Genomic DNA, 17,084 nt, shown 5'->3' with positions numbered 1-17,084 from the left:
ACACAAAGGATATTAGGCATGGGTCTCATGGATCCCTTCAGCCATCTCACAAGACACCAAAAGTAGAGATGAGGTGTCTAGGATAACTCTAATATAAAGATTAAAGGACAAGACCTATCGTATGCAACAAAGGAAATTCTAAAAGAGAAATGTATAGTAATGAAGCCAATTCTATATTTCACTATTTGTTACAGCAATATCCCATTTTAAAATCTGTATTTGTTTCCTGTTGACATTATAACAAAACATCACAAAAATATTGGCTTAAAACAGTATCCGTTTATTATGTCACATTTCTAGGATTGACAAACAAATTATGGTTTTGACAAGTTTGTAATTCCTCTTGGAAGCTTCAGAGAAAAAAATCCGTTCTCTTGCATTTTTCATTGTGAAAGGCCTCCTAAATTTCTTGACTCAAAATTTTCTCCCTCTATCTTCAAAGTATATCATTCCACCTTTAGATCCATCATTATGCCTTCTTTCCAGTGACGGGAGCTTCCTCTGATTCTCTCTTACAAGGGAACTTGTAGTTACTTCAAGTCAACTGCCTAGTCCAGATTTTCTCCCATTCCAAGAGCTTTAGCATAATCATACCTGCAAAGTTCATTTATCTCTGTAAGATATATATTAACAGCTACTGGGGATAAGGACATGGGCATTTGTGGAAGTGATGTGAATGGTGTAGACAGCCTACCACATTAAGGGATGAGTAGATGCAATATTGAGAATTACCACTTTGACTATAAAGTAAATTGAGGACTAGAATTTAAAAGAAGTGGCAGGGAAATGGTTTAGGGTGCTATGGTAAACCTCAGAAATAGAGAATATATATTATTCTACTAAATCTGTATCTGAATGGGACTCTATTTAGGAAAAGTACCATTTCTATTGGGAACTTCTTTTCTGTTAATTTTCACAAAATGAGAAGAATTAATGAAAGTTATAGTGATAAAGGGAGAGGAACAAAATATGACTCAAGTTTTTTAGCTTTTGATAGTGAATGAATGATTATTATTTAATTAGCAGTTGTATCTTTGGTGTATTATGCAATATTAAGCAAAAAAAACACTATTGAAATTAACATTTTAGTGCAATAGCAAATATGAGACAGGAAAAAGATTTATTGTAAAAGATATATAAGACATGGCCTTAGGAATAAGGTTGATTCAGAGGAATTTGCCCCTCAGTCTGTAGTTTTCTCCTATTTTTTTCTATTAAATTCATTTATGTTGTTATGGTATCTTAATGTTCTGTAAGTAATGTTTTGCTTAACCATTATGCATATTTTTGTTATGTACACATAAATATATGTGTGTCTTTGCATATTATGACATTCTATTAGCTTTTTAATCTTTATCTTCCCCCAAATTATCATGCAGTCTGTATTCAATGCCCTGCTTACTTTATCTCAATGTTTTATAGGTGCTGGAACTAATAGAGAATAGGTACGGTAGTAACGTGGTCGCTGGATGCATGATTGGCTTACGAGGGTCTTGAAGATTCTGATTGCCCACTTTTGTATCCCATAGATTCCAGGACCCAGATAGGATGGATACATTACATTTTATGTATCAGGGTTGGTTATGATTACCAAATTGGGAGTTCCCGTTTTGACTCAGCAGGTTAAGAACCCAACATAATAGTGTCTGTGAGGATTGAGGTTTGATCCTGGCTTCACTCAGTAGGATAAGGATCCAGCATTGCTGTAAGCTGCTGGTGTAGGTCACAGATGGGGCTCTGATCCATTGTGGCCATGGCTGCAGCATAGGCCTGCAGCCGCAGCTCCAATTCAACCCCTAGCCTGGGAACTTCCATTTGCTCCAGGTGTGGTGATGAAAATAAATAAACAAATAATTACCAAATGCATGTAGAAGTTCCCAAAATATAAGAATACTTTAGCTACTTATGGCAACTTTCCCCTACTGCCAGTTATGGCCAGTTGCATATCTTCTTAGATTGTATCTAAGAAGATACAATCATTTTTATGTGAGTGTTGTAACTGCTGTTGTGAAATTCGGTTGGTTAAAGTGATGTTAATTGACTGAACTGGGAGGGGCTTGTGAGAGATATTATATCTATGAGAGGGATGCAACTTCATTTTTCCATAAACATACTTATATTTTAGCATATGTGTCACTTTGTTTATTTCGACTATTTTTCCACGTCAAACATAGTTAAGAAAATCTCCCAAAATGATGCATATAAAACTAGCATCTGATTTAATGTTTTGAAATTCTTAGTATATAAATAGTCATAGATTTTCAAAATCAACCGAACAACACAGGGCCAAAGAGCCTACATAATGTGTGTTTCCATATTAGGTTCATGTTATTGTTGAAGAGCCCTAATTTCCCTCCAGTTTGGGACAAATCTAGTAAAATTAAATATTCTTAAATTTAGACTCATGAAGCAGAAGTTCACTGACTTGAGTGTGGAAATAAAACAATGGACAACACTGATAGGGATCCCTTCTTTCCTTTGTTCCGTACTAATTGTGGAGTGGAGTAAATACAACATGACCTTGTCAAAAACCCATTTCCATAGGCACTAATATTCATTAGACCTCTATTGTTCTTGTTGCAACATGAAAGATCTGACTGGGTGCCTCAGAATGATCAAAACCCCTCTGCAATGGGTATCTAGTGGGGCATGTTAAGGGGATTCTTTAATATCACAATAGTGGGCTAAATGAGTGTTTACAACTACTCAGTTCTTTATATAGACTGATTGCATGAATGGGGTCCCAGTCAGCTATTTTCCATCTCTTTATCACATCTGTTTAGAATCCCTCTTAGTTCTATCTTTGGAAAGTATCCATTTCTTGTAATACTTCAGCAAAGCCCTTAAATTTGACAAACATAAGACCTCAGCTGCTTCTTTGTTCTCACACCATCCTACTCAAATTATAAGGCATCCTTTAATCCCATTTTGTTGTCATCACAGGATCATTGACACACCTTGTACTTCTTAACCACATTTATATAACATGAATACTCATTCTGCAATCACATGTAAAAATTTTAAAAAATCTATTATAATCCCAAGGAGTGGCACACACAAGTGCAGGATAGACATAGTGTAAGCAGTTAAGGCTTATATGGAAAACAACTACTGGGGTTAGTACAAAGTTATTTGAAAGCTAGACCAATATCAACTCTTGTAATAACTTGTGGTTCAGTTGTCCATTTGTTTAGACATAAAATAGTTCATTGCTCCTTACAATGAAAAAGAAACTTTTTCTCCTCTGGTTGAAGATGAGATTCTCCATCAATATTATTTTTTAAAGAAACATTGCAACTCTTAGAAAAACTACTATTTTAGTGAACTATGTGAATCCAGCTTCCAAAGATGCAAGAGAAAGGCAGACTAGAGCCACGAGCTATAATTAACCACATGCTTATTTGCTAAAATAAATGTGCAGTTCTCACATCTTTCCCTGAATGGAGTCACTGGGACTACTATCATTAGAATGCCATTACAGCCCTATCATTATAAAAATAATAAGAAACAAGCTGTGGAATCTGCTTTTCTCTTCAATTTAGAGGTAATTTGGTGATAGAAACAGAAGCATAAGTTATTTTTAGATGTGCTCCATAATTCTTACATAGTGATATCTACATACATTTGTAAATAAACATGATATCTGGTCATTTTCAATAGTGGCTTAAGGTAAAAATAATAATTTGCATGTGGTTAACATACTTTTTCAGAGCATATATCTTAATTTTGATGACAAATTCTGTTATGATAAGTAGAAATGTGTTGACACTTTCTGTTTTTATAATTTACTAATTTCCTGTAATTGCAAACATTGAATATTTTGAGCATTTCTTGCAGCTTAATGTTGATTTTCTACCTCTTTTGCATCCTGCTGGTCCTCAGGCCTCTCTTGTTTCTCTTTCTCCCTTCTGATTCTATGGAACATCCTATGGAACTATCACCTGTGATGTAGTGTTGTATAAACTAAAACCATATTACCTGCCTAGGCACTTCTGCTGTATAATGCAAAGGTATATGTACACACTGAATCTTCTTTATCCAGGTGGGCTTATAAGTTGTTTCCACATCTTGGATATTGTAAATAACACCACAGGGGACATTAGGATACATGTATTTTTTCCTATTCTTTTCATAAAACTCTGGATGTGGGGTAGTTGGATGATATAGTAGTTCTGTTCTTAAGTTTTTGAAGAATCTTTATATCATTTCCCATAGTAGCTGCAGCAAACAAAACAAAACAAAAAATAAACAACCAAACCAAACAAAATCAAGAACATAGATACAGAAAACAGAGTAGTGGTTCTAAGAGAGGAGGGAGTAGGAGGAAGGTGAAATGGGTAAAAGAGATCAACTGTGTGGTGATGGATGGAACTAAATATTGGTGGTGAGTATGCTGCAGCTCAGACAGAAGTAGAAATACAATGTGGTGCACATGAAACTTACATAATGTTATAAAACAATGTTACTTCAATAAAATATACTTTATTTTTTAATTAAAAAAGGAAACAAAGAATTTCAGAATATTTTTGTGGAGAAGGATGAAGGTAAGTACAGGAGTAAGGAAATGAACATGGGCAATGAAGAGTAAACATTGGTGGATGGATTGGATTGGAACATACTATGGGAATGACATATTCATGTAATGGAGTTTGTAAAGGAAGGTAGAAAAAGTAGTAATTAGGAAGCAGATAATGGGATTTTGAGGTGACCCCACATTAAAGGTGCTTAGGTCAAGTGGATGCATGGCGAGAGGAGAGGAACGATCACTAAGAATAACCCATGAAACTCAGAGGTGAGGCTGAAATTGGATTGTGCAGAAAGGATGGTAAGAGAAGTAAAGAGGAGATAGGCTTTGGTACTGATAGCCCTCCACTTACAGAGGAGAACAATCTGTTTGATAACTGTTTCAAAAAAGCAGATGATTTTTAGAAATGGGCGGGAAGATGCCATCTGGAACACAGAGAAGCAACTGCCCTCCTTCCAGACTCAGCCATATTTGGGGTAAATGTGAAAAAGTATTTTCTTGAATGCACCATATAAAATACTGTAGTAAAAGGAAATCAAACTTTCAGACATAGGGATAAAGATGTTATAGGTTATTTTGATCATGAACGACAAATTGTAATATTTGGGGGATCATAAAAGATGAGAGATTGAGGCAGATAATAAAGTCAAAGTAGAAGTCAAGAAGGTTGATCTTCCTGGGGATCTTGAGATGATCAGAAATGTGCTTGTGATGCAATCAGTTTTTCCAGAATTTCTTGAGTGTTGCGAATAATTGATGGTAATTGTAACCTGCTTATCTTTGTCAGTTTATAGTAATGCTGTTGGCAGTGTGAGGGTAGGTTTGGAATTTGCTCCCTCTATTTTTTGCTTATTTCTTTCCCAAAGGGCAAAGCCAAAATGAGGAAAAAAGAGGGTTAGAAAGTAGTATATTTGTTTCATTGATGCTCTTGTAACCTGACTTCTTCATAGTCTCTGAGTGAAGATGACTTTTAATAGAATATTTTCTTGGTTTATTTGGGGACACTGATACTCTCCCACAATCCCCTTGAATTGAGTTAATGCACTTCATTGTGTTGGTGGCTCACTCTCTACTCTGTCAGTATACATCTAGATTCTCCTCTAATAAGACTTATTTGTCCCTTTCTGCAGCCCCCCCCCCAACAATTCAGTGTGACCATAGGCATTCATTGCTAGGAGCACAACTGAATTAATTAACATAGCTGCCACTTATTCCACCTCATCCTCATTGCCAGAGTAGATAGTTCAATTCTCATCCCCTAGATGTCCCAGACAGGAATAACTTACCAGTTTACCACTTCCTTTACTTTCAGTAAACTCATTTGAATATTGCTGAATTTTCCACTTGAAGAACCCTCAGTGGGCTTGTCGTGGGAAACTGGAACCCCATCCCATGTAAACATACTTTCCTCCTGGGAACAATGGAATTCATGGTACAATAGCAACTTTTTACAAATAAGTTCTCTTCAAACATCTTTATCTTGCTACAACTTGACTCTATTATATCCTCAGCATTGCTAGTAAATTCTAAAGTCATACAACATATTAAAAAACAAAACAAAACATTTTTGAACTCTGCATATGATCTGGTACACTCTTTTCATATGTGATATCTATTCTATCTTTATGCTTTGGCTAAACTTTAATTTAGGTTCCCCTAGTTTCAGTCTTAAGGTAACAATTAGTAATAGAAAAACCCTATGGGGATCCTAAATCTGTCATAGAAAATGTAGCCTTGTGACAGGTTATTAGGCCCAACTGGGGCAAGATAAGAATAGTGTAAATAAAAAGTGCAAATGCTAATCCAAATATGGTGATAGGTTGCATTAAGATTTAAGAAGATGAAATTTAGAAGCTGCTGATCTCAGAATTTCTTTTATATTTTCTACTGCTGAGTTATGGGTACCCTCCTCAGAATACTGAATTGGAAAAAGAACTTTCATTCTTTTTTTTTTTTTTTTTCTTTTTAGGGCTGTACCCACAGCATATGGAGATTCCCAGGCTAGGGGTCTAATTGGAGGTACAGCTGACAGCCTGTGCCACAGCCATAGCAATGCAGGATCCAAGCTGCATCTGCGATATTTACCACAGCTCACAGCAACGCCGGATCCCTAACCCACTAAACGCGGCCAGGGATTGAACCCGCAACCTTGTGTTTCCTAGTCAGATTCATTTTCACTGAGCCACAACAGGAACTCCAAAAACTTTCTTTCTTGCTCAAGTTCTAAATGCTTCCTATTCTCTGTATTAATTTTAATATTTAAAAAAAATAGCTAGTCTTGGAAAAACTTGAAAATTATTTTCTTTTTCTCCTCCTAGTTTTTAAGATTTTGATTTGAAAACAATAACACTTGGTCTTAATTTTCCATATAGTCTACTTATTTATTTTAAACTTTTCATCTCATGGATATAGAATATTAATATTTTACATATGTGGCTTATACTTTGTATTACTTTTATTTCTAGATATATGCCATTTATTTTAAATTGTATCCATTGTCATAGTCAAGGGAGGGCAAAAAGGGGAACTTGTGGCAGGGACCAGCCTTATCACACTGGTGCACCTGTTTGCCTGAGCAGTGTGCTCAAAGCCTATTTGAAGTAATGCTGAGAAATTAGGGAATTATAAAGTTCAAAAAATTTATGATACAGAGATACAAATTTCTATAGAAATTCACAAGCATCATAAGTTTATTCAGCTTTAAATTTATAGTTAAAATTCCTAAACATGGTCATATAGTAGGTTTCCTGATACTGTTACTCTGACTCATGGTCACTTTTTTTCCTTTCAAATTTATTTGTCACAATACCCTTTTATCGTTATCACCTTTTAAAATAAGAGAACCATCCTCTCTCTACGTAAGAATAATCATTTCCCCATCCTTTGAAGTATGGATTATATAATCTCTGATTTTTCCTATCATTTTCACCATGTCCAGTCATATTGGTTTTAAAACGCATTCTTATTTATTTATTTATTTTTCATTCATTCTTTCATTCATTTTTGATTGTGCCCATGACATGCAGAAGTTCCCAGTCCAGGGATCAAGCCCATGCCATAGCAGAAACCTGAACTGCAACAGTGATAATTTCAGATCTTTAATCCTCCGTGCCACAGAGGAACTCTGACAGATTCTTCTTTAAACAAAACAATATGACTCCAGTGATGATCTCCATCTGGTTACACACATGACTTTCTTAGCCACTCTCCATAAAAAAAATTCTTGTCATTTTCTTCTTTTCATTCACTTTTGGACTGCTACTACTGCTGGTCCATCAATTTTTTGAAGAAGATTTTTCTAAAGTCACAATCAACAGGATGTGTATTTAGGAATAAAGTACTACTATGTCTATAGCAATTCTTAAAATAACAAAGTACTTCTGCTCTGGGACATGTGCCCAGCTAGTCTTCTACTCCTCTTGCCCATCAGCTGAGCTTCACCTTATGTTCCCTTTTGCCAAAATCTCCTAGGACTTGCAACTTAAATATTCCTTGTCATAACAGGGGTTCTCAGGACCTTGCTTTAGCTTTGCAATCTATTTGATCATTGTTGATGTTATATAATTGTTAATTATTTGACCTATCTTTTCTGCCAATGACCTTCACTTCATACATGAAAATGTTTTTCAATCCTAAGAATTTTTTTTTATTTAAAGAAACATATTTCTCATGATTCCTTTCTTAAAAATATATTTTTTCCATTTCTACTGTGGCTCAGTGGTAATGAACCTTTCTATTATCCATGAGGACGAGGGTTTGATCCCTGGCCCCCACTTAGAAGGTTAAAAATCTTGCATTGCTGCAAGCTGTGGTGTAGGTTGCTGACACAATTCAGATCTGGCATTGCTATGGCTATGGAGTAGGTTAGATGGTGTAGGCCAGCAGCTGCAGCCCTAATTTAATCCCTAGCCTGGGAACTTCCATATTCCATAGGTGCAGCTTGAAAAACACTATCTATCTATCTATCTATCTATCTATCTATCTATCTATCTATCTATCTATCTATATGTGTGTATATATATATACACACATATTTTTTTTTTTCCTCCTTGAGTATGTGACACAGTATGTTCTTGATTTCCCTCCTTGGTTCTTCTCTTTCTACTTTGAGAGTTTAACTTTAAAAAGAAAATCCTTATAGCAGCATTGGGCTCTCTCCTCTTTAGCTTTCTTGCTACTAGGCAATTCTATGTTGATATCCTTGCTTAAGGGTCATGTGTAAATGATGACTCACTCATGTACATCTTCAGCTTGGTAATTTCATTTAAGCTTCAGACCCATATATTTAACTGCTTTATTAAAATTTCTGCCTGTTGTCTCAAAAGGAACTCAAACTCCATTTGTCCAAAACAGAACTCTAATTTCTTCTTCTCATATAAATCTGCTCAGTTTCCCATTAGTGAATGATCTTTCAATGCATTCAAGAAATTAACATTAATTTCTTCCTTGATATCTCTTCCCTTCTCTTTATATCATGAATCTGTCTTAAATCTCTTCACTATTTTCAGTACCCATCGTTTCTACCCTTATTTAAGAAGCCTATATACTGTTCCTAGACCATTTGTATGTAACTGGTCTACATACTCTCTCATAGCTTGACATATCACATCAAACTTTAAAATCAGCAAAATCTGGAGTTCCCTGCTAGCTCTGGTTAGGGATCAGACATTGTCACTACTATGACTCTGGTTCCTGCTGTGAAGAGGATGTGATCCCTGTCTTGGAAACTTTTGCATGGGGTCAAAAAAAAAAAAAAAGGAAATCTGACCATGTTAACATCCAAAAGTCCTCCTGTTGCTCTCAGGATAAGGACAACATGGAGACAAAATTATAATATGCTATATGCTACACTCTTTTTAATAACCTCACATTACTCCTTTCTCACCTTTATGATCATCTCCACAGGCATACTTACTTCTTGTAACCTTTGTACTTACTATGTTCCCTTACGCTACAGGGCATCCAACCATCAAGAGATTTGCCTGTCTAATCTATTTAATTGCATTCTTTTTTCAGTCTTCAGTTAAATTGTTTGTGATTTCCTAAAGCCCATTACGTTAGCATACTTTCTTAACATCATGTAATTCTTCTTTATCACAATTATTAAAGTATAATTTTATAATAACTTAAGCTCTTGTATGTGTGGGGATAGATTAAGTAGCTAAATTCACAGCATAAAGCATTAAGGTGTACATAGAGTGTGTATTATGAAAAAATGTTAAGGAACAACATCCCGTAGTTAAACCCATTAATGATTTTGCAAAGTTATATAAATATTCATTCAGTTGGAGATATGCATATATGTAAATTTAAATTTATTTAAATTTAAAATATTTATTATATGTAAATTTATTATATTTCCTTCATTTTTCATTCACATGTCCATTCTGATAAAATGTCGCCAACAATTAACTTTTACAGTCAAAATTACCAATAAATAAATAAGGAAAGAAGGAAAAAAGGATGGAAGGAAGTTCAAGGATTTTAGATCTCATGAGATTGAGATAAGTATTCAAATTTGTACATGTGTACATTATAATTTGTTATTTTTCTAAAATAATATAGAAGCACATGAAGAGAACTGAAAGTTAAGATATAAAATTATTTACTACCCAATTTGAGATCAATTTATATCTGTAATTAGTTTGAATTTAAAATTTTAACATTATTTTGTTCCTGTCTATAATATAACCAATTTAATAAAGTGGAAAATTATGATATGATATATACATTTTCTCACCATTTATAATATCTCTGAAAATATTTTTAAATAGAATACTATATATTTAATGTTACCATTAGAAGGGCTTAGAGTATTTTAATGGTGTTATATTTTAATTTACCTCATCCTATTCTCTTTCCTATCCATGAGAAATAATATTTTATATGATTTTGATTAATTCTTTGTCTAGTTTGTTAATATTTTGAATTATGGGGATTCATGGAATGTGGTTAAAAAGATAAATGTTTTTTTATTAAAGTGCAAGCTTTCAGAGTATAATAATAAGGCCATTATTGCAAAAGTTGGAAGGAGTCAAACATTGTTTTTAGTGAAAACATCATTCTAGAAGGCATGTTGGTGATAGCAGCCTGTGATTAAGATCATATCAATTTTTATAAATCCCTACAAATTTACAATCACTCTGAAATCACACTGCTTGCAAATTTATAAAACACACTAACTTACACAAAGAACAGGGATAGAGTCACTGTATGGCAAAGGAATACTCTTCAATCAGCAATGATAAGAATTAAGCTTAATGAAAGGGAACCAGGTTCTTAAAAGGTATTTTATGATTATTCACTTATTAGAGTATATATAAACCTTTATATGTTTATATGTATATGTGTGTCCCTCATCTCTGTACCAATTCAACTAAAATTTTTCCCAGAGATAGCTTTTGGAACCAAATATGTCCATCCAAAAGAAAAAAGGAAGGAAGGAAATGGATATTTTATGAAGAAATTTCATTTCTATTTAGAGCAAAGGTCTATATGAACTAAATATTTGAATTGTGAGCTCCACATTCTACTCAAATTCATGCCATTTATCTATAAGTTTTTTATTTGCAAGTACAGTAAATAGTAGAAAATATTTAATAAATCTGCAGTTCATAAGAAGAAAGTAGTATTAGAAATTTAAAGTCATTAATAGTTACAATTAGGAAAAGAGAAAAACATGATTTAGAACGTTTAATTTAAGCTCGACAGGACACAGAAATTGTAAACAATGATTGATAGAGTCACGTTTCCTCGGACTCCGTCCCTCCCTAGCAAAGCACTGGAATGGCAGACCTTCTACGAATTTTGTAAGGCGAAAGTAAATTTTCAGAGAGAGCACAAACTCACCGTGTGTACAGTTTAAAAAGAGGACCTGACTTATTCTGCAGTTGTCTTTGTACCCCACAATGCCGACCTGAGTGGAAACCCAGTTTTTCCTGACCCAGCCCCCTATACTGTGCCTAAAGACTGAGTGTTGTTTGATCTTGTATGGGGCACATTTGATCTCATCTGTCTTGGGCAGGATACCTATTTGCACCGGGGAACAGGTTACATAAAGGCAGGATGAGGACTAGGTGACATTTCTTCCCTAGTAGGGAGTAAGCAGCCCAGAGGTGTCAAGGTGGGGGAAGGGGCATTGCAATGAGACATGGCCAGAGGCTTTTGGGTTTAATCTCCTTGAAGGGGACTTGAAGCTTGTAACGGAATCAATTCAATAATTTTGTGTAGGGGAGAAATTTGTAATCATAAAGTTTTCTTGGATTAAAAAAAGACTGCTAAACTCTTTAATGCAATGAGTAGCTTATAAAGCAGAGTAGTTACTGCAGAAAAACTGACTTAAGGATAGAGAATTCTCCCAAAAATAAAAGAGACAGATTAATGATTATTATGAAAAAATTCAAGATAATCAATACAATTAACATATGAATTTCAGAAGGAGAAAACATAGTAAACAAAGGGAAAATAATTGAAAAAATCATAGTAGACATTTCTTAACTAAGTGAAATGAGAACAAGGGAAAAGAGTCATTTTAAAAACATATAATGCTCTCAAAAAAATTTTTACAGTGGAACATACATTGATCCCATCACTGAGAAATAGTGAGTTTAATGTATTTAAGGTCATTCAGTATCCCTCGAAAGGTACAAAAAAATAAATAAATAAATAAAATAATAAGGTCTTTCGATTACACTGCCTTACACACAAGAAAATTATATAATAATGATAATAAATCTCTCTTTTATAGCACCTTTCTTCACTAAGTGCAGGCTGTCATTACAAAAATTATTTGTTCTCTTTTGGTCATTATGGTAGGAAAAAAAGTCATTACTTCCACCACTATTACTGATTGAAAAGAAAGGTCAAGTGAATTGTTGAAAGATTGACAGCAGGACTGAAAATAAAAGCAAGGGCTCTTAAAATTAAATTTCTATCACTTTGCTTTAAATGTAAAACGTTGAGTGAGAAAAACCCCGGATTTTTGTTCTGCAGTGAGTTATCAAGGAGACAGAGAATGGTCTTAGTCAATAATGAAACTATATGCAAAAGCTATTTTTTTAAAAAAATACCTAAAATAATAAAATACTATTTTTTAAAAGTTTGAATTTTGTAAAGGAAAATAGGTATGCTCTAGCCATAGTGGTATAATCTCCAAAATTTCCAGAGAATATACATATTTTCCTATTCTGTATTCAAATAAATTAGCTGTCAATTTTAGCATGGACTCAGCTTGTTTACTACTGTTAGCTCTTTCTGTAGCAATCTCAAGGATTTAGTGTGTTTGATCTTCAAATACCGTAAATCTAGTAAAGGTAATAATCCTTACTTTTTGTTAAAAGCTGCCTCATTTGTAACATTTGTACACTAAGTACTCCATTTAATTGCTTGTAAAGATGGAAATAATACAAAATTTAATGAAAAAAACACCAGTAAAAAATCAGACTTCTTTATATGTTCAGATGTAATTATAAATATAAAATATAAGAATTTCTTAAGCATCATTGCTCTATGGGTATCATATATGGCAGTTGTATAAAAGGTCACCATAACTATAAGCAGCATTTCCCCCAAATTTATAATCTTCAAAATCATTTGTCTTGCTCCATTCTATTATTTAAAATAGTTTCTAAATATCAAATAAAATTATATGAATTAGGAATCAGTTATTGAAATTTAAAGATTTTTGTCTTACAGTTATAGTAGCTAAAGCATGGGTATGACTGGACTAGTAATTGGAGAACAACCAAAAATATGCGAACGGTCAGATACCCAGATTTCTTTCTGGGGCATGAAAATAGACACATTAAGTGATTAAAAGAACACATCATGTTTAAAACCTAATTATAATGTAAAATGGATATATATATGTGTGTGGCTGTGTATGTGTGTGTATATAAATCTGTTTCAAAATTTAAATTTAAAATCTGACAATCAACCTAACCAGAGAAAAAAATAGAAACAGGGATACTTCTATAAAGAAAAATAAAGCATGGACCAATCTTATTCCAATAAAGGCTGACTAGCCAAAAATTCCTGGAGAAAATGGCTACAAATCACTGAGGGAAAAATGTAATTCTATGATTTTATTACCACTAAAATTCTTATGTCTGTAGTTAATACAAAATAATATTGAGATATTCAAAGAATCAAAGGTATCATAACAATATATCTTTTCTGAAAAAAAATAAGTACTAAAAAAAGGATAAATACAAATAAAAATGCAAGAAGATGTGGTTACATGAAAGCTTTGATAGTGAGTATTGAATTCACTCATAGGCAAAATAAGGTTCAATCTATTTTGAAAATATCACCTCAAAGTAAATACTAAAAATGAAAATAATACTTAAAATCATTTTCAACAAAATTTATTTGATTTTTAAATATAAATTACCATATGTTAATTTATATTAATATGATTATTATTCTGTTAATAAAACAATATGTATAAAAAAGTTAGGAGAACAAAAATAACTTATTTTCTAATTTCACATAAAAAGATTTAATAATGTTTTTTATCAATGATACATTTTAAAAATTTCAAGTATAATATTAAATTATGGAGGAGAAAGAAAACAAAGATTAATTCAAATAGAAATGTTGAAGGTAAAAATAGTTTGTATGGAAACAACACGAGGTAAAGTTTTCAGTGCTGGACAGACCATCTAGGAAGGAATAAATAAGGGCAATTGGAATTAGAATAAAAATATATAAACTTTACCACAAAGGGAAAAATAACTTCTTGTTTTAATTAAGAAATGAATATTAGAGCAGGGAAGACAAAAACATAAATGAAACTCTAAAATACAGAAGCCAAGTAAGACAACAATAGAGAAATAAAACTAAAGCTGTAGAGAAACATTATCTTGAATAGAAGGAAGACCTCTGCATATATATTACTGCATATATATTAAAATTGTTCAACACGGTGATGTTCAAATTGGTAAAAAGATACCTCTTCCTGGGTAATTCAGAATTGAAAGTAAGGAAAAAAAAAATGAGTCACTATGATAATGAATCTGGGGACATTTTTAAAATGATGAAGGGAAAATAAATCACTTTAAACTGAAAATTATGCATCTGGCCAAATTAGCAATCATGAGAGTGGTGCCTAAATAGACTCCTAGAAATAAAAGGATGAAAAAAATTTACACCCGGACATCTTCACAATAAGAATTGCTGGAGGAAGTACTTCAGCTAAGTCAGCCTGTTGGTCCACAACTGGTCCTCATATATAGAGAGCAATTAGAGAACAGAGAAAGAGACAGACCACTGCTCTTAGTAGGTAGCAGGTTAAAAAAACTAGGCAACTTACTTATGAGACTTGTTCTGAGCAGCCACGAGAGGCTTCACATAGCCCACCAGAATCTTATAAGTTGATATAGAGGCCTCAATATACTCTCCAACAAAACACAGCACTATCTCAAGCTTGCATCCTTGGTGCAGTTTTTCCAGAAGGGGAAAAAAAATGAAACACATTTCATGAATAGGGCAAGGGTGGAGAAGCCTCTGATTGCCTGAGTCCAGGTAATCAATGACTTCATTTAGATTGTGCCACTTCGGGTATATGTAGGAATAAATAAATTGGATTAAGAATAGATAAAAAATTGATAAATTCTAAGAATAATAAATAGAAAGAGGGAAAACAGTTAACTATTTCTTGGATATTTAAAACATTCTTTTTTAAAAATGGGAGTTCCCATTGTGGTGTAATGAGTTAAGAATCTGACTGTAACATATACACAATGGAATACTACTCAGCCATAAAAAGAACAAAATAATACCATTTGCAGCAACATGGATGGAACTGGAGATAATACTAAGTGAAGTTAGAAAGAGAAAGACAAATACCATATGATATCACTTATATGTGGAATCTAAAATATGGCACAAATGAGCATATCTACAGAACAGAAACAAACTCATGGATGTAGAGAAAAGACTTCTGGTTGACAAGGGGGATGGGGAGGGAGTAGAATGGACTGGGAGTTTGGTATTAGTAGATACAAACTATTATATTTAGAATGGATAAACAATGAGGTCATGCTGTATGGCACAGGGAACTATATTCAATCACTTTTAATAAACACATGATGGAGGGTAACGTAAGAAAAAGAATGTGTGTGAGTATATATATGTATAAGATATATAATACATATATTATATATATATATGTGTGTATATAGAACAGAATAGAACATTGTAAATCAGCTCTAATAATAAATAAATAAATAATAATTCCAACTGCAGCGGTTCAGGTAACTGTGGAGGTGGGTTCTGAAGCAGCAGGGTGCAGTGAGTTAAAGAATCCAGCATTGCCATAGGTTGCAGTTGTAGCTCAGATTCAATCCCTGGCTTGAGAACTTCCATATGCCATGGGTGCAACCATAACAATTTTAAAAAAGTATGCAGTATAATTGCATTTTTGAGTATTTTTTTAAAGCTGTATTTCTGAAGTCTCTAAATCAAGGATTAAATGTAGTTAATTATGTATCTATGGGTAATTTTTCCTCTTTTAAAATGTAATATCCTATTTTATTCACTAAGGATTATTAAAAATTTACAAAGTTAAAATAATTTCAAATGCGTAAATAAAAAGAGGCGTTCCCATCATGGCACAGTGGAAATGAATCTGACTAGAAACCATGAGGTTGAGGGTTTGATCCCTGGCCTTGCTCAGTGGGTCAAGGATCAGGCGTTGCCGTGAGCTGTGGTGTAGGTTGCAGATGCGCCTCAGATCTGGCGTTGCTGTAGCTCTGGAGCAGGCCAGCAACTACAGCTCTGATTAGACTCCTAGCCTGGGAACCTCCGTATGCTGCAGTTGCAGCCCTAAAAGGACAAAAGACAAAAATAAATAAATAAATAAATAAAAAGAGATTTTTTTTGTTTTAGTAGAAAAAAGTCAGTGTAAAACATTAAAAGCAATGCAATTATATTAATTATATTGCTTATGGTTTTAACAAATAAAGGAAAGTTTCCTTGTTATTAATATTATATTTAAAGTCATTTAATTCCATAAGGAATTCTCAATATGGAATATGGCAAGAGTCCACAGAGCAAAATTATGTGCATGCTTCAATTTTAAGACAAAATCATACACAGACATATATATGCACATAACTAATACTCAAGAATTATATAAAAGAAAATGCATTTTAACTTGTTACATTACAGTGAAATTTAATTACAATTTGATTTGCATTTCTAAATTATAAAATATTTGATATATACAAATTTTTCAATAGTTAGATTGTAAAATGTACATCCATTAGTCTATCACCCAAACTACCAAATACAATATGCTATTTTTAGTATATTTTCCTTTGCTCTTTTGTAGTATTGAAATTAAAACTGATATAAATACTTTTATAGTACGTATTTCTTTCTGGTGTTTCTATTTTCCGCATTTTCATTCTAAATCATTTTTCATAATGTTTCAGTGTTTCTCTTGCAAATACTCTGAGCTTACCCACCAAAAAAAACCTGAGTATAATTTTAATAAGAAAATTGACTTAATTTAGCCTTACCCTTATGTACTATTGATTTGCTTATGACCGTTTTT

Source organism: Sus scrofa, chromosome 3, assembly GCF_054392235.1.
Source record: "Sus scrofa isolate SSC_HxYL_T2T_F1_AM1 chromosome 3, Sscrofa_HxYL_maternal_Yorkshire_Landrace_v2.0, whole genome shotgun sequence".
Taxonomy (NCBI): domain Eukaryota; kingdom Metazoa; phylum Chordata; class Mammalia; order Artiodactyla; family Suidae; genus Sus; species Sus scrofa.
This window is presented reverse-complemented; position numbering follows the sequence as displayed.